A 20,166-nucleotide genomic window follows, 5' to 3' on the forward strand; every position below is an offset into this window, starting at 1 on the left:
AAGCTTGTTTCCGGTCCAGGGAAGACATGGCTTGACAGTTTGGGCTGGACTGTTCCCATGAGGCACAGGATCAGACTGATTTGCATATGGCCATGTCTGAACTGGGGTGGCAGAGTGGGCTAAAGAACAGTGATGGATTAAACCCAGATCAGTTGACTGGGGGTGAGTGCTTGCAATGTTCCACACTCCGTCCATCATTTCCTTTGGTTTTGCTTTTTTCGCCATAAGTTGGCAGGGTATGCTCAGACGTGAGTCCCTTGCTCACTTTGCCACTGGATTCAAGCAAGCCTGGCTGAAGACGGCTGAAATGCCAGAAACCGGTCCTAGGAAGCTTGTTTCCGGTCCAGGGAAGACATGTCTTGGCAGTTCGGGCTGGACTGTTCCCATGAGGCACAGGGTCAGACGGATTTGCATATGGCCATGTTTGAACTGGGGTGGCATAGTGGGCTAAAGAACGGTGATGGATTAAAACCAGATCAGTTGACTGGGTGTGAGTGCTTGCAATGTTCAACACTCCGTCCATCATTTCCTTTGGTTTTGCGAAGAACCTTCTCCTACATCACGGCCAAGACATGGAACAAGCTACTGATTGTCATCAGATGCGCCCCTACCCTGCACATCTTTAGGAAGAACTTCAATACCTGGCTCTTCGACTGACCAGAGCTGCGCCCCCCCAGTGCCTTGAGACCCTCGCTGGTGAGTAGCGCGCTTAAAACTCCCTGATTGATTGATTAAAATATATCTAATATATAATATTTTATTTTATATATATTTAAATCAATATTTTTTCCTTGAATATATTTAATATATAATACTTTATTTTTATATATATTTAAATCGATATTTTTTCCATCCATATTTTTTACATCGATATTTTTGATTCAATTTTTTTGACCTTACCTGTTTAGGTATAGTAGTCGATATTTTTGTAGTCCATATATTTATTTTGATATTTTTAACATCGATATTTATGTCATCTATATTCTAGCAGTGAACCCTCAGTGCTACTTTCAAGGTACCCCTTCACTCAAAGGGAACCTGTGCCACTTTGCAGAGGCACTCCGAATTATCAGCTGCAACTACTGGGTAGAATGTGTTGGGGACCACCTGCTCCTAAGACGCTAGCCAACAACTGACAGTTGTCACACTGCCTCCAGTGTCTCGCAGAGCTTCCAGACTATGGCCATTGATGGTCACCCACTGCCAGCATTTTTTAGTGTTATTAAGCAGATGAGGTCTCGGGACCATCTCACTGTCTCCTAAAGAGATCAGGGTCATTTCTGCAGGCCCCAAGCCCTCTTGGGCACCCGAATCCTCCCCCAAGGCTACTCTAGCAATCTCCCGGGGAGATGCACCTGTGGGTGCAGGGGTAATTTTTTCGGAACACTTCGGGTCCACCTGGAAGTGACCTACCTGACCACAAGCATAACATGCGGGGGCCCTTCTGGGCCTGCTTGCCTGCAGGGAGCTACTGCATCCTTTCAGGGGGAGGCTGGGAAGCTTTCCCTTGGTTCACTTTGGAATTACTTTGGGGCCCTTTTTGGAACTCCTTCTGTTTACTCTTGTCCCCCCCACTTTTCTGCTTGGGACCTTGCCCACCATTGACAGAGTCTCCCACATGACCTTTTTGGACTCTGGTACTGACTCAATGGTCTACCTCCACAGCAAGCTTCCTGTGGTCAGTCAGCCTACTGGCAATCAAGTGCTGGCGTACCTCTGGAAAACAATTATCTGACAAGGGCTCCCATGCAAACAAATCATAGAGCCCCTGAAAATCATTCACTTGGCTACCCTTTACCCATCCATCTGGAGCTCTGCAAAAATAGGAGACATACTCCACCCAAGTGCTTGACTCCAGCTTCTTACAAGCCCTCTACTTCTTCTCTTCCTGTATAGCTTTGGGTTCAAACCATAGTTCCTTACCAAGACTTCCTTCATGGGGGCTTAAGACATCGGATCTTCAGTGGGCAATGCTAGCAATGTTTCCCTCCCCTCAGTTAGGAAGCGGCTCCACAACCCTGCTCCCCTGGCTCTGTCAGGGATTCTTTAGGACCTCATCGCTACCTCATATGCTTTGAACCACTGACCAATGTCCTCATGCAGCATAAAATCTTTAATAACCTCCTTAGGGATGTATCCCTTTCCTTCTCCAGATACTGATGGTGCGCTGCAACCATTGGGATTGGACTCTTTATTTTTTGCTTTTAGATCCAGTTCCCTCAAACCTCTTTCATGCTCTAAGAGCATCTTGTTTCCTTCTAGGGCAAATTTCTCCCTCTGAAATGTCAATTCCTTATCTCTGTTCCCCAGCCTGAGCTTTGTCAGCTCTAATACATGCATCCTGTTTTTTTCCCTGTCCTCCAGCTCTTCTGCTGGCGACAGCTCCTTTGAAGATACACTGCTGCCCCCCTTCCCCCGGGAAGGTAACATCCCCACAGGCAGACCCAATAGCCTATCCTGCTGTCCATCTAAATTCTCCACCTCCTCCAAAGGTTGCTCATAATGCTCACTGGCTTCTCTTGACTCCAACCAGGCCCTCAGCGCCTTTTGGAATTCCTCCTTTCTGGAGAGGCCTCTTACCGAGATTTTTAAACGTTTTTCAGATAGCTTCCAATTGTGACACAGTGTAGGTTTCAACCCTATCCTCTTCAAACTCAATATCCACAAATGCAAGTGATGCTGGCTTTGTCATGATGAAGATTGGCAGTTCTCAGTTGCAAGATAAAAATAGTCCCAAAGAAAAAGTTCCACCAATTGTATGTGGTTACATGATAGTCTGCACTCTCCCAGTAATGTACACTAATCAGTGTATGTAAGACACAAATGCAAGTCCAGATCCTCACTGCTGACAACCAATGTTAGAAATGGGGGTTTTTAGTTGGCAGAGGTAGGTACCTTTGTCCAAGTAGGGACCCTTCTTCATAGTCAGGGTAAGGGGGATACACTTCTAAAATAAGCCCTGCTCACCCCCTTGGTAGCTTGGCACGACCAGACAGGCTTATTTCAGAAGCAGCGTGTAAAGCATTTGTGAACACATGCAGTAATATAGTGAAAACACTGCAAATGGACACCGCACCACTTTAGAAAAATAAGTAATCTTTAACTAAACCAAAACATGACTAAAAACGATAAAACTCCACAATACAGTAATAAAAATGTAATTTTTAAAAGGTAGAAACAGTTCTGTTCCAAGAAAATGTGCCTGGGATGCGTCGAAAAAGCCAAGCAAAAAGGGTCGCAGGGAAGGTGATGCATCGGTTCCTTACACTCAGAGAAGTTAATACGTTGGTTACTTGCTCAGGGAGAGGTGATGTGTTGGTCCTTACTGCTGCGCAGGGGAGGTGATGCATCGGTTCCTTACCGGAGAGGAGGTGATGAGTCAGTTCCTTACTGCGTGGGGAGGTGATGTGTCTGTTTCTTACTTCATCCCCCAACAACGGGACAGACTTGGCACTTTGATGCATTGCGTGCCGATCCGGTAGGAAGCATTGGTTCTGCTCCAACCAGGTCTGCATCAGAATCGGTGCAGTGATCTCGGACGTCGGAGAATGGTGCACAGGATTCGTTGTACGGCAGACCGTTCAGCCGCAAGCAGGCGCTGCGTCAATTCTTCTGTGGTGGCGATGCATTGGAAAATTGTTCTCGCACCCTTGTGATGCGTTGAAAACAGGCGATGCGTCAATTTTCACAGTTCTTGCAGTTTCAAGTCCCAAAAGAAGCTCCAGAGGTCCAGAACGGTGGCAGGCACCTCTCAGCAGGTCAGAACGCCCAGCACATCCGGTCAGAGGGGACTGGGGGTGAAGTCTTTGTTTCCCGGAGACTTCAGAGCATAGGGCAAGCTCTATTTCATGCCCTTGGACATCTTCCTCAAGCAGGGGACACAGCACACAGCAGTCCTTCTTCTTTCCTTGGCAGAAAGTAGCCACTGCATGCTAACCCCAGACAGCAAACAGTACAGGGGCAGTATTTCTCCTCAGTTTCTCCGGCTCTTCTCCTTTGCGAAGGTTCCTCTTGATTCCCAGAAGTGATCTCAAAATCTGCGGCCCATTGAGGTGTGAAATAAATCTCCTACCCATACTCTGAATGCAGCCCAGGACTATTCAGCCTATCCCTGACTCACCCTGGAAAGGCAGGACACAGCTACCCCTCCCAAGTGGCTGTATGAACAGAATACACATCCCCAGCCCCTGTCACTCCAAAGTCAAACAGTCAATAGACAACTTAACAGAGGCCCACTGGACGGTTAGGCAAGAAAATACCTTCTTTCTAAACGTGGTATTTTGAAACCCAGAATGTAAAAATCACCCTCACTAAAAGATGCATCTTAACATTCTGTGTTCAGACATATCAAAATGTATTTTCCTATCTTGTTGCCATGGCAGTATTACTCATAAGATGTTATGAGCAAACTCCCCATTCTATCATATGGGAGAGATAGCCTTACAATAGTGACAAATTAAATTGGCAGAATTTCACTACCAGGACATGCCAAATGCCTCAGGGCCTATCCTATCTTTCATATGCACTGCACCCTGCCCACAGGGGTACCTTGGGCCTACTTTCCATGTAGGAAAAGGGAAGGTTAGGGCTTGGCAAGTGGGTCGACTTGCCGGGTCGACATGGCAGCACTAAACTGCACAGAGGCACCGCAATGGCAGGCCTGAGACTCTGTTGCAAAGCGGTTTGGGTGGGTGGCACAATCAGTGCTGCGAGCCCACTAGTAGCATTTGGTGCCCATGCCCTTGCCACACACAGTGCACTGTACTAGGGACTTAACAGTAAACCAAATAAACCAATCATGGAAACACCAATCCATAATAACAATTTACAAAGGGAGCACTTGCACTTTGGCACTGAACAGCAGTCTAACAAACACATAATATATTTTGGTACTGTAATGATGCCAACACGGACGCAATGCTTTGTGGTGCTACGTTTTGAAAGACAGGCAGTTTGGGTTCCTGAACGAAGAATAAACAACTCAGCTGTTACTCTCAGCACCACATCAGTTTCTCAGCCCAATGTGAGTGTTTAACGGTAGCGAGAAAATGTTCTGGTCTTTTCTGGTGCAACGCAAGGGTCACAGTGGCACAAAAAGATTTCATTGGTATCAACACTTTATCTTCAACGCCTTTTCAGAGGTAGTAAGCGCTAGATAAATACACTGGGTCACAGCATCACTGAAAGGGCGGCTAAAAGAGCTGGCCCTTTTTAAAATGTGTTCTGTTCTGAAGCCAGGCATTCTACCTAAAGTGAATTGGTGAGAAGGAAAACATGATGTTAGCTGAATTTATCTACTTATTCTCAGAGAGAAAATTTAAGATTCACTTAATACAATTGCATTTCACTGTGTATCATATAATCTGACTACATTCTTGAGATGGCATGGATAGAAAACTGGAAATGCATTTTCTTAAAAGGCAGGGAATTTCTGAAAAAGTGTATTTAGATGTATGGTTAACTCCCAGTGTGCAAAGGAAAGCAATGATTAAAGTTTCTCTCTTTAACCTCTTCTGTGCCCATGACGAGATAGTCTCGTCATGGAGCACGGTTGCGCTGTGCCCATGACGAGACTATCTCGTCATGAACCCCACCCACTAATGCAACGCCCGGCACAGGAGGGGGAAAGGGCGTGGCACTGAAGGGGTTAATAGAAATGTACGGCCTACTCTTTTTTTCTCTAAGCACATTACCTGTGCATATTTGCTAACAATATCATGCCACGGGCACAGGATTAGACAAAATTGCTTCTTCATTCCATGTTTACGTCTCTTTGTATCTAACTTTCCGCTTCTCTGGCCGTCCTTACCCTCTCTCGATTTGGCGCTGTCTCAATGTATCTCTCTTGTCTCCTCTTGGTGCCTCTCCATCTACAGCTGTTTCTCTTTTCTATCTCCCTTTCTCTTCTATCATTTCACTATTTATTGCAGCATCAGTCACATTCTCAGTTCTCTGAAATGGTTCCTGCAGCACGAATAGCGAGATCTACTCCAGTCTCCTCCCCACAGTGGCGCGACCCAAGGACATCTGGGGCCCTTATAAAACATATATCGCAAACCTGCCTAGTTCTTCCCCGCCACACTCAAATTCCGGAATAGTGCCCACGGGAATGAGGTAGACTATACAGCGCCAGAGTTATGCTTGTGGGGTGGTCGTGAAATGGATGTGGAGTGGTGGTCCTCCTTACTGTGGGTCTTGTGATGTTGTTTATGCGGGCATTGACCGGTGCGGGGGTGTGGGTCGAAGATAGGGGTGACCATGGAAATTGAATGATGGGTCCTTGGCGCGAGATTTTCATGTCTGAGCTCGGGCGGATGGGAACGATGGGTTGGTTGATGGGGATCTATGGTCCGATGCCTTGATTATGTGGTATTTATTGTGTATGGGACGAAAGTGTCGTAGTGATCTCTTCACTGGTTATCTATTGAACACACAGCCAATGTCTCTGTATTGTTTTGTTTTTCAAAACTAAATAAAGCTTTAAAAAAAAAAAAATTTAAATGTGGCTGTGGTGCTCTCCCAAGGGAGGAGCCCAGGAAAAACCAAAACATTACTGAAGCGTTATCTAAAGTATGGTTTAATTTGGAGAAACAGAAAGCAGAACCCAGGCTTACAGTTTCAACATGTATTTTAGGCAATTCCACTGGAAAGCCTTGTCCAATATATTGTTCCAATTTGACTTGTGTCATGTTAGCAGCTGAAATGTGTGGGTAATGTCTGGTACTGAGTTCCTGCACTTCTTTAATGTGAAAGGAAGAATACTGACACTTTTTTTAATAATGCTGCAATACATTTAACGGGAGAGTACTGGCCCTTCTCAGGAGCAAACAGGTATTCTAAATAGTCAGTACCTTCACTTCTATATTTCCAATTCAAGCACTGGAACAACAAGAGGTTTAATCTTTAGAATGAAATGTATTGTTTATATTATGTTACTGGTCTTTTTGTTTTTTTCAACTGTGTGTGTGGCATGGCTCAGAGCTGTCTGCAATGTGTTTTGCACCAGTACTCTGTGCTGCCTGGACTGAGTGTTGCTGCATGGTTCTGGTATGCACACACCAATAACGTGAGGATCAGTGTGCTATGGTTCTGATAGTGGAGTTGAATGCGTTGTATGTGTGTTTTCATGTCTGTGTGTGTTCTTCAATACTTGCTGTTTGGAGTAGGTCATCTTGCATGCTTGCTGAATGTGGTTGCTTCTGTGGTGTGCTGCTTTTGACAAGTTAGTGTTGATTATCCACATAGTTCCATGCCCCCACGCCACACAATTCAACTACACACATTTCCAATCCACACCACATAATTCAACACCAAACCAGATCATTTAACTCAACGCAATTACACAACACACCACACACATCCAAATCACACCACAGAATTCCACATCATGCCAAAAGATTCGAAAGCACACCACGTAATTAAACTCCACTACATACGACTCCACAACACAAAATACCATTGCACTTAATTACACTCCATAACACACAATCCCACTACAAATAGTTCAAGTACACTCAATACCACATAATTATTAACTACATATTTGCACAGCACACCCTGCCACATAATTCCACTACACAAATCCCGTCCACGCCGCACAATTCCACAACTAACTATTCCAATCCAACATAATTCCACTACACACTACTTACATAAACTTCATAACACATGGGGAAAATACAGTGTTATTTACAGCGCCAATAGCTCTAACTCAAGCAAATGCAAGACCTATTGTATTTCCAATGCTTTTTTACATTTGAAGCTAAGTTCCTCCCCTGGGACACTCTAACCCAGACTCTTGACACTTAGCAATACTTTGGCATAGTCATTTGTGTTGCTTCACATATACTCAGATTCCACAAGGTCAGGTAACTGAAGAATCTGTGAGACAAAATAAATCAGCGACTGTGTGGCCCAGATTTATCATTTTTTTTCCACAGTTTTGAAGGCTTTATAAAATGAAGGTGCCTTGGGAGAACAGTAAATTTGCGTTTTTGGCAGTATTTATTGTTTGGCTTCTAAGTCATTGGTTGCATGCTGCCCTCTTGAATAAAACATTTCTACGAATCAGGAACTAAATGTTCTGAACTGAGAACACTGATATCCTGAATGGCCCAAAGGCAATGTAAGAATGAAGGATGTGTTTTCTCATGTGATCCAAGCATTGCATAACTGTATCTATGAGAAGGTCTTGGACCTCTGGAGCAAGTCAATGGAAGAACTTATTAAGGATTTCAAGAGAGATCTTTTACATTTCCATACTTGTACAGTAAAATATGCAAACAATGTCATGCGCATTACACATACACAAACAATACCTCCACAGTGTTGTATGCTTCAAAATATGTGACTGTACCCCAACCTTCAGATAACATGTCACATTCATGATGAAAGGAACGTACAGATTTACAACTATTCAGAGCACATTCATAGGGCTTAAACTGTACTCCAGGCCATGAAGTCAACATATGTGGTCACTGGGGTTGGTGAGTGTGGTGCTTGGGAAGGAGTTGGTCCCAGCCAATGGTGGAAATACAGCTGTGGTTACCCTAGGGGCCTTAGGTAACAGTGACATGGTACAGAGAACCTGCATGCCTTACAATACTAGAAAGTACAGGCAGTGGGTTAAATGGGGGGTCTCAGGCTGCTTGAGGGTAGCTGTGAGTCCATCCATGCCTGTAGATTATCTGCTGCACAATGACCGGGAGCATACCGCGTGGAAGGACGTAGATGTAGAGCTCAGGTCACTCTTATAGATGTTGGGGATGCCTAAGTGGGTGTGCCCGGCCACACGGTTCATGGCAGCACATGAGGGTGGTCAGAAGACCCCGGAGCCTGAAACAGAGGCCCAGGGGTCTACCAAAAATAGGAGGGGCAAGGTGCGCAGGACACCGGCTCCTGAAATTCCCACAGGATTGGATGAGGCTGACCCTGAGGGGTACACGCCATGACCTGCAAGGGAAGAAGCGTCTGAACTACGGAAGCTGCCTGAGCTGACCCATTGGCAGCAAGATGGGGGTCCCCCAAGAAAGGAGTTCTGTGCGGCACAGAAGTAGTGCCCTACTCTTGTTAATTTTCAGCAGCAGCAGAGGCCCAGACACTGGTGATGCCTCTGGCAAACACCTGATCTATTGGGAGCATGGTCTCCTTTATAGTGAGCCTAAGGTTCCCGAGCCGGGAAACACCCTTTACCACACAGTCTAAACCAAGAAGTGCCTTTACAACATGGGCACTACAATAAACACGTCGTTATCATACATTCTTAAAGCACGCAAGTCGTTACAACAACTTGCTTTAGAGAACACGTTTATGGACTGGCGTTGAATTTTAAGTCCAAAACCTAACATACTGTTACACAAACTGGAGTTGGAATAGTAAATGATACTATTCCAAAGTCCAGCGCATCCCTAAGGCAAGTCATTGTAACAACTTGCTTGCTAAAGGAACGTGTGGTAACAACGTGTTAGTTGTATTGCAAAAGCATGCGTGGGAAAGGCATGCATGGTTCCATCATACAACCTCCTGAGCCTTGGGCAGCCCATGTGCTCGTTGTACCCTAGTGCTTCAGAACCTCCCTAATGGGTCTGGCTCATAATGTGCAGCTGGCAGGACATTTGAGGCAAAACAGGACCTTTGACAGGCTTGTCACCCACATTTATAGGCTCAAATGAGGAAGGCCTCAAATGCATGATACAGGTCCTCTTCTACCTGCTAGGTGAGTGGCTAGACAGGGCAGAAATGCAAAGCCCCCTGCACCCCTTTCGAGCTGGTGGACATTGACACTTTGGGGCCTCTGGACTCCAAGACAATCACGCACAAAAGATTCATCCTGGTCTTGGTGGACCATGCTACCCAGAACCCAGATGCGATCCCTCTAAGGACTGTGACTTTGCCTGCCGTGACCAGAGCACTGGTGGCGATCTTTACCCGAGTGGGGTACCCTAAAGAGGTACAAATTTCATGTCCCTGTACATGAAGGCCATGTGGAAGGAGTGAGGAGTAACCTACAACCTTTCACTCCTTACCACCCCCAAACCAATGGATTGGTTGAGAAATTCAACCATACCCTCAAAGGCATGATAACATGTCTACCCAAACCCATGAGACATAAGTGGGGCATCCTCCTGCAATGTTTTTAATTTGGCTAAAGCGAGGTACCGCAGAAGGGGGTTTGCTTTAGCCCTTTTTAACTTCTGTATTGGAACCCTATGAGAGGAACTCTCAGTTTGGTGAAGGAGGGCTGGGAGCAAGCTCCCAGGAAGCCACCCCAGGATGTAGTTAGCCACCCAATTAAGTAGCCCTTTAACCATATCTCAGGCCTACCACTAAAGAGCCTGTGTGTGCATTTTTAAGCCGCCATATCTACCAGGCAAGTTAACCTACTTGCCAGGCCCAAACCTTCCCTTTTGTTACATATAGGTGACCCCTACAGTAGGCCCTGGACTACCCATGAGCAAGATGCATTGTTCTTAAAAAGTAGGACATGTACTTTTAAGGTTTACATGTCCTGGTGGTGAAATACTTTTAAATTCATATTTTATTACTGCAAGGCCTATCTCTCCCAAAGGATAACATTGGAGCTCCATTGTAACCTTTTGGAAGTGTAAATTTCAATTGGGAACATATCAGAAAAGCAGGTTTAGTGTCTCTGGACTCACAAGTTAAAAACACATCTTTTAGTGAAGTTGGTTTTTAAATTTCAGGTCTGAAAATGCCATTTTTAGAAAGATATGTAACAAGAAGGTGGGCCAGAGCCTGTTTTATTTCTGCGTATTCAATTAACGCTGGACCAAACGTTTTACTCTTATTTGATCTGGTACTTTATTTATACCTTTGTTTTAAACTTTTTGGGGGGGTCTTTGTTTCATATAAAAAGCAGAAAAAGACTGTAATGTCTGTGTACAGAGGATACTTGTATACATGTGATTTGCAACAAATTAAACAACAAATTTAAATTTTAAATATACAATCTAAATCAACAGTGATGTGAAAAATTAAAAAAATATCCTAATATCTTGAAAATATTATATAAAAGTCATATTTCAAATATCAATATTATTTCATCAATTTATAAATTGTGATTAAAATATACGTTTGGTCCAGCGTTAATTGAATACGCAGAAATAAAACAGGCTCTGGCCCACCTTCTTGTTACATATAAACGGCCCAGCCAGAACCTGGCCCCTAGGGCCTAACTCCCCCCTTTGTTTACACATTTTTAGAAAGATGCCATTTTCTTACTTCAACTCTTTATTGCCTTCTGCCTGTCTCTAGAATACACGTCTGGGCTGGGTGACAGCTGGCTTCGTGTGTTCCCTTTAAACAGACACAGACAAAGGAAGGATAGGTGTGCCTGAGTGGTCATTTGCATGCTAATGGGTCTGCCTAAGCAGAATCTGTGTGAGGGGCTGATACTTCTACTTGAAAGGTATAGGTCCTGTCCCCACACAAAGGCCTGCATACCTCCCTGTGTGAGCCTGGAGCCAGGGAAGGAAAGAACAGGTTTGTGTGCACTACAAATACCTTTCTTTGAAGTCTCCCTACTTCAAAGGCTAAAATACGTATAAATACTGGACCTCTGACACCACGTGTGCAGTTCAATTTTGGGACCTGAGGAGACTCTGTTAGGAAGATGTGCTGCGTTGCGGGAGAGACTGCCTATTTCCTACCTGTTTGGCCTTCTGCCTGCTGATTGCTCTGCTGTAGGAGGGACTGCCACTTTGTAGATTGCCCTGTTGTGTTGGTCTGCTGCCTTTTGCTTGACAGTGAGAAGGACTGGATTACTCTCTGCATCCTCTACTAAGACAACTTCAGTAACTCCAAAGACTTGTTGGCTTGCCCCCTGTTCAAGAAGTCTTTGGGCCATCAAAGACTTTGCTCCTACAAACACTCATGCTGGAAGCTGCTCTCATGGAGCCTTACCCTGCTGGAATCACCACAAAACCAGTCCAGGGAGTCAAACCAGAGTTCCTGCAGCTGTTTACCCATACACTGACCAATATCGCTCCGTCTGCCTACCTCACCTTGGCGTAGCTCAACAAAAGCCCAACGCAATTCAGCATACATCCCTGGTAACCTCGAGGTGAAGGGGCATCCCCAATGTGGGACTAATCAAGGGAGACTGCTGTGCCGGCCTGCTTCCTCCTGCCTGCCGAGGCTACTGCGACTGCTGCTGCAGCACCACACAAGAACGACTCAGCAAGGTTTGTCGCAACACTGCAGCCTGCCTGAAGGAGGAAATCCTAACGAACGCCATGAGCTCAGTTCATGGGACGGTTGACCTCTCTGCTTCCCCACCAGAAAGGTAATGTGTATTGAGACCCGTGAGGCCTCAATAACTGACCTGTGCATTATCGCAGATAGCTGGATTTGCCTGATTTCTTTTGGTCTTGAGGGACCTGAAGTTGCCTTACTGTTTCGCTGACTGTTGAAGCAACATATTCATTCTAACGAGCTGAGAAAGCCTATTTGCTGAGCCTCTGCTGGGATCGCTGTCATATCCTTAGCATTACTGTAAATATCTTACTAGAAGCGCATGTGTTTTTAACAATGTATTTGCATGCACAGCTTTGAGCAATCATAACTATTACATTTTTGTCATTTTGGTCTTGTTTGAAAGAGTAAAAGAGACACTATTTTTCTACAACAGTGTGGAGTCTTTTGTGGTGTTTTCACTGTATTACTGTGTGTGTGCGTGTGCACAAATACTTTATACATTGCCTCTTTAGTTTAACCTGACTGCTCTGTGCCAAACTAAGTGCATACTACACTTACCCTGACTAGGATTGTGGTTCCTGCTTGGAGAGGTGCATACCCCTACCAACCAGAAACCCAACTTCTAACACATCACAAAAAGCAAAATAATACCACAATAAAAACTTACTAATGGACTATTCACCAAAACAGAATATAACACTACAACCACAGTACAAAATAAAGCAAAAATGCAGCATTAAATCAATGGGCAAAACAACATACTACATCTCAACAAGCTTGAACAAATGTTCTTGACATGCATTCCTCCTCTACATGAATCTTACAAGTTACAGAGATAAAAGCTTTTCACACCAAATACTGCCTTATTTGTCACCAAGGACCTACAACAGCGATAATCAAAAGATTTTGTGATCTACCCTAAGTCTCCGAATTCTAAAATCATCAGTTTAGGCATTTAACTACATCCATTTCCTTAACACTCATTATTATTACATTCAACATGAACTTCACCCGTGCAACCAGACGCAAATACAATAAGCAAGAACCTAACAGCTACACTAATAAAAAAGTCAGGATTTTTGGCTTTGACAATGTCTGTTGGCTAAGCTTTCACCAACATTTAGTGATGCCACCTTTGCCAATAGCAATCAACAGCATCTGTGATATGACATCAGTGAGTAAGTATGACATATGCGAGTATACCATAGTTCAATTTGTGTCACATTTAGCACTTATTTTTCACCATTAGACTTTGCCACAAAGTTAGGAAAAGAGTGACAAAGGGTGAGATAAAGAGACAGGGGCCGTATCACATAAAATGGTCCGTCCTGGTGCTACTTTATGACCTGAATCCTTGTGTACAAATTTTAGGAATATCGATTACCTAATTGTGATTTTCTGAGAATAGCAATTAGAAATTTCTATTCCTAATGTATGAAATCCATTGAGTTTCATTTAGCATTTCCTAATGTGGTCCCAAATATACCTACCTCATAAATATTAATGAGATAGGTCACGATTTCCGACCCATTAGGAATTGCAGCCATCACAGGGATTGTGGCCTGCTGCGGTAGCAGACCACCATATCGGTTATTGCTTTTCAAAAAGCAAACGTTGTTTTTAAAAAAATGCAATCCGTGCTCCTAAAAGCAAAATGGCATGTGTTGAAAAAGAAAATAATGGAACACTTAAGTTTCATTTTTTAAGAGTAGGCACTAGTCTGTGGGTTCGCTGCCTGCTCTTAAAAAATATTTGCATCCTCTTTCGCAAAGGGGAAGAGGTCCCATGGGGAACACTTCCCATTTGTGAATGCTTACCACCTCCTCTGATGTGTTGGGAAAAATGGAATGTTTTGAAACCATAATTTTTTAGGAAAACATTCATACATACCAATGTGAAACAGTATTTAAAACGGATGCCCAAAACACAACCATATACCAGTTCCAAAACCCAAATTACAATTTGGTAACAGGGTAAAGAATCACAATTCGGCTTTTGTACATTTAAAAAACATTTATTTTGCGAATCGGGCCATCTGCAAACTCAAAAAAGGTTTTGTACATATGGCCCATGACTCTATACCACAGGTGTCGGTTTACTGGTGTTTTAAACAATTGAATTGGTGTAGCAGGGCTATTTCACTTCCTATTGAAGAGGAAAAGGGTTGATGTTCCCTGGAACTTTAATGGTGTGTATTGCTTTTGGCTGGAAACGTAGCAGCATAACACAAAGAAACATAACAGGTCAATTAAAACGTAACAGTTCACAACCTGACAAAACAGTACCCAATAAGCAGAGAACATCTTAACACGACATTGCAATAATGCAGCACAAAAGCACAAAAAATTGTGAACACATTACTAGAACAACAAAATGCTGCTTAACAATCTGAACAAACATTCCCTGTCATACATTGCTACCTACAGAAGCCTGCTTTCATAATACCATGGTAACATTTGCTTGCACCAAGCACTGCCTTAGCATACCACCAAGGACATGAAATATTGCCAGTCCAAAATGCTTTGTGACTCACAGCCGTGGCATTTGTAAACTCTAGTGGCAGGCTCATAAGAAGAACCTAATGCCCTGCATTCCCCCCTTTAAAAAAAAAAGAAATAAAGCACCACAGCATTCTACTTTTGATGCTTTTTATATTTGTTTCAGACCGGTTCCATGAGCAGTGGCTGCTGGCACGGACCGGGTGGTGAAGCAGGGGAAGAGGGGGGGCGTTGTAGAAAAAAAAAGTATTTACCCCTTCCGCCGGCTGCGTCTCTCCTCGCTTCCTATCCCACGAGTCCCGGAATGGAAGCAGGAAGCACACAATGCCATCATTGGGGCATTCTATCACGCTCCATTTGATTTAGTAAAAAGCCCACCCCTATCCCGTGCACCAGCACTCTATGATAATGTAATGTAACAATGGTTATGTATGACTTGGAAATGTTTGCATTGTATAACATTCAGTGCTGTTGGTAAGGAATTGGATTCTGTGATTTTTCAGACTCATGTGTTGTTTCAAGATGATTGTAAACATGTGCGAACATTTTTGATTTGAATTTGTTGTCTACAAAGTTCTGCTTGTTTTAACTAAAAGCGCCAGAGGATGCAAACAAAAGACGCTCTACATTTTGGTCTCGGCAGAGCTTTTACTCGTAACCGGGACCGGGACCAAAGAAGACTGATTCAACATCACATCATTGTGTATTAAGAACGTGAGTGAACGTGTGCTCGTTTTGGGTGTGGTCTGCCTATAAAAGTCCACACCCAAGTTCTAGAAGGTGCTTGGCCTTCAGTTCTTTTGCCTGAAGGAGGTTCGTGTAGTGTGCTGTAAAAAACCTTACCTGGAAGACAGCGCGAGGATTTTTCTCTTTCCAGATTCAGCTTCCTGTGATGCTCTTCACTGCGACGATATCAGGACCTGCAAAAAAGCAAAAGAAAGAAAGTTAAGTACATTTAAAGTCAAGACGCCCTATGCAAGAAAGACTACAGTAATTTTTGGAACCTTTAATGACATATCATGTTGAAAGAAAGAACATTTGCAATTTGTTTTCTTCTACAAAAAGACTTTTTTGATAAAAGACTGCGTTAAGTAGAAGGCTTAGTTCAGAATTATAGTTCTTTGAGAGGAATAGAGTGTTCTGTGTGTTCCTACTACTTCTATTTAATAGGTGCTGCTTAAAGAGACAGAAAGGGTGAGATTCAAGTGAGTAGCAAACAACATAGTGTTCTTAATGAAGTAAGAGTAATGGGTAAAGGTTTGCAAGATCTTATTTGTGTCAACTTCTTTCTTTTTTAAGAACTTCATGAGACTTCACCAATTGAAAATTAAGAAGTTCATCATCTATTCGACAATTCAGCAATTCAGCTAACCAGTCCCTAAAGACATACCAGGACGTAGGATTCACATCTTCTGATCGCAGGTAGACCCAATTTAGAGTGAACAGAGTTAGGAGCTCTAAGAAGAGTTTAGTTTAAAAGATAAAGTTCTTAAACAAAAGTTGCTTAGTCTTATTCCTTGTTGCCTCGCAGGTCGACAGCAAGAATTCCCTACAGCAACGTCCGGTATCCGGCCCTTCTTCCCATTTCTATTTTTTAACTAGTGAGAATTGTTTCAATCCACGAGTTTTAACATAGTTTGAGGAAAGTTGGTCATTGCGTCTCTGCGAAACTCTTCACCACGCATCCACAAAAAGGTAAGAGTGTGGTTACTTGACAGAAGGCTAAGCCCACGGTAATAGTTTAGCCCAGACGCTATGGATCAAGTTCAAGATGTTAGTTTGCAAGACATAGCTGCAATGTTGCGTGACTTAAAAAGTGAAAATGCAGCATTGCGCAGGGATATGACTATTCTACAAGGAGCTATGCAGAAACCTATATTAAAACCATCCAGTTTTCAGACAACTTCAACAACAGCTCCTAGTGCTTCTCAAATTCAGGTTATCATCCCCGTGGCAGTACCTTTAGCTCAACCAGAACAGTTTTATGGTGATTGTAATAAATTCACTATTTTCATGAATCAATGCCATCTTCATTTTATTGCAAAACCTACGGCCTTTCCTGACGATTCGTCCAAGGTTTGTTTTTATTCTCTCCTACTTAGGAGGTGATGCTGCTTTGTGGTCAGTTCCATTAGTAGACAGTGATGACCCAATTTTATATGATTTTAGATGTTTCAAACAGACCATTTAAATAATTGTTTGCTAAACAAGTTTTCGTGCAAACTGCTGACAATGAACTTTTAAATTTAAAACAAGGCTCAATAGACTGAATTCATTATATTTCCCTTTTTAATCGTCTTATGTTGGAGACCAACTGGCCTCAAGAAAAAAGAATTTCCCTTTTTTGTAGTGGTTTAAAGGATGAATTAAAGGCTATGATAGCACAGATTTTAGATCCACCTGATGATTGTAGTGAACTCATTGATTTAGTAGTAAAATTAAATCAAAGATTACAGGAAAGAAAGGGAGAACGCAGAAAGGCAGACCATAAGCTTTTTGTCAGTAAAGACAGAATTTCTTCACTCACAGAACAGAGTACTAAAACTGATCAGGAAGTACCCATGCAGATTGGTATGATTCGTGGCCCTCGTTCTAAAGAGGAAAAAGACAAAAGACGTAAACGTAATCAATGTCTTTATTGTGGTAAGTCGGGACATTTTGTAAGAGAATGTCCTGCACGTCCCAATAAAAACAAAGTTAAGAGTTCAGAGATAACCATAGTGCAAGCAACTTCGGAAAACTAAGTAGCTCGACAAAGAATGAGGTCAGTTTGTCGAGTGAGGATTTTACTTTGGCCTCCACAGACCCCACAGATTAATTTCAACATCTTTGTATTCAAGTGAGACTAACAGCTACAGATAATTCAGATCGCTCATGGCTGGTTGACGCATTAATAGACTCTGGAGCCACTGGGAATTTTATTGAGACTCATTTCATGGAAACATTAGGTTTAAAAACCATTGCCAAAACCGATCTGAAATTGTTCGAGCAGTCGATGGAAAGGAACTCACTTCTGGGTTACCTTTTATTCACCTTATTGTCATTCCAACTGCTTTCATTCCCCTACTGACAATGACACAATCCAGGGGTATGACTTTCCTAAAGAAACACGAAGTGTAATAATGACTTGCTTGATGTTTTTGATAAACAAAATGCTAACACCTTGCCTCCACACCGAGATTTTGTTTGTCAAATAGATTTGGATCCTGGAGTAACACTTCCATGTAGTCGCATATATGCGCTAACCGAAAAGGAGAATGAATACTTACGAACATACCTAGATGAATATTTGGCAAATGGATTCATGAGGCATTCTAAGTCCCTGGTCTCTTCCCCTTTATTTTTTATTTCTAAGAAGGGGGACATTTGCGCACGTGCATTGACTATAGAGCTTTGAACAATGTAACTGTAAAAAATCGGTACCCCCTGCCTTTGATCCCAACTCTATTGGATCAGGTAAAACAAGCAACCATTTATACTAAATTGGATTTGCGTGGAGCATACCATTTGGTAAGAGTTCGAGAGGGCGATGAATGGAAGACTGCATTCCGTACTAAATTTGGTCTTTTTGAATATCAAGTTATGCTCTTCGGACTTTGTAATGCTCCAGCTGCTTTGCAATTTTTTATAAATGAGGTATTGCATGAATTTATTGATGTTTGTTGTGTTGTCTATATAGATGACATTCTGATTTTTTTTTTAAATGAATCTGAGCATGTAAAACAAGTATGCGCCATCCTTCAAAAATTACTACAAAACTCTTTATTTGTGAAATTGGAAAAGAGTGTGTTTCCTGTGTCTAAAGTGGAATTTTTAGGATATGTAATCAGTCCATCTGGAATAGAAATGGACCCAAAAAAGGTAGAAGCAGTCAGTTTGTGGCCTAGTCCCACATCAGTCAAACAAATCCAGAGTTTTTTAGGATTCACAAATTTTTATAGACGCTTCATTCAAAATATTTCACAAATCATTACCTCCGACTATGAAACTTCTTAGAAAAGGAGTAAAATTTGAATGGAATGAAGTTGCAGAAAAAGCCTTCAAAAAATTAAAGGAGTTATTCACTTCATCACCATTTTTAGGACATCCAGATCCTTCTAGTCCTTTCGTTGTAGAACCTGATGCTTCCCAATTTGCTTTGGGAGGGATTTTATCTCAGAGAAATAAAACTGCATCCAATCGCTTATTTTTCGCTAAAGTTATCCAATGCAGAACAAAATTATGCCATAGCAGATAAAGAGTTATTGGCAATCAAAGCAGTTTTTGAAGAATGGTGCCATTATTTGTTGGGGGCTCATCATCCAATCACGATTTATACAGATCACAGAAATGTACAATCTTTGAGATCTATTAAAGCTTTGTCTGCTAGGCAATTACGTTGGACATTATTTTTTAATGATTACAACTTTTTTATCACATATCGACCAGGCAAAGAAAATCATAAGACTGACACTCTATCTCGCATTGGTGAGAAAGAGACTAATAATGAAACTTTTCATGATGTTCAGCCTATCTTGCCCTTATCATGTTTTCAAGCTGGACTTATCACTGTAAACATCATCCACGAAATAGAAGAATCTATTGAAACAAGGCCTAAAGACGATTGGGAAAAAATGTATCCATCTGTACAAAGGAGAGATAAGTTGTTATTTATGAAGGATCAGATAGTGGTTCCAACAGTTCCACTTCAAAAGTCAGTCATTGAGTTGCATCATGATACTGTTTTATCCGCACATCCAGGTATTACAAAAACCTGTCACTTGATCAAGAGAAAATGTTGGTGGCCCTCTATGTTTAATGATATCAAACCATATGTAGATATATGTAGTGTATGTGTTCAAAACAAGGCTTTACATCAGGCCCCAGTGATTTTTTACAACCTTTACCTATTCCCCCGCAACCTTGGCATACAATCTCTCTTGATTTCTTAGTAGAACTTCCACCTACTAAGCAAGGATTCGCAACTATTTTGACTGTAGTGGATCAGTTTACTCGTATGGCTCATTTTATTCCTTTAAAAGAAATACCAATAGCTTTGGAATTAGCAGAACACTTAGCAAAACATATTATTCGTTTACATGGAATTCCCTCTGTGGTTATTTCTGACAGAGGCCCCCAATTTATCTCACATGTCTGGAAAGATTTGGGTAAGGCTCTAAAAATGGACATACATTCATCTTCAAGTTATCATCCACAAACAGATGGATTAACAGAACGCACTAATCCAACTATAGAGCAATTTTTATGATGCGTTTTGAGAGACCATCAAGAATAATGGTCAGATGTGTTATGGGCTTTGGAATTTGCTTACAACAATGGAGATCATTCTTCTATCAACATGTCTTCATTTTTCTGTACCTATGGTTATCACCCCAAAAATATCCCTGACCAATTCATTACTTCAAAGGAGGTTCCATCCATCCAAGAACTCATTACAAAATTAGACTCCATT

The sequence above is a fragment of the Triturus cristatus genome, chromosome 7 (assembly GCF_964204655.1).
Source record: "Triturus cristatus chromosome 7, aTriCri1.1, whole genome shotgun sequence".
Taxonomy (NCBI): domain Eukaryota; kingdom Metazoa; phylum Chordata; class Amphibia; order Caudata; family Salamandridae; genus Triturus; species Triturus cristatus.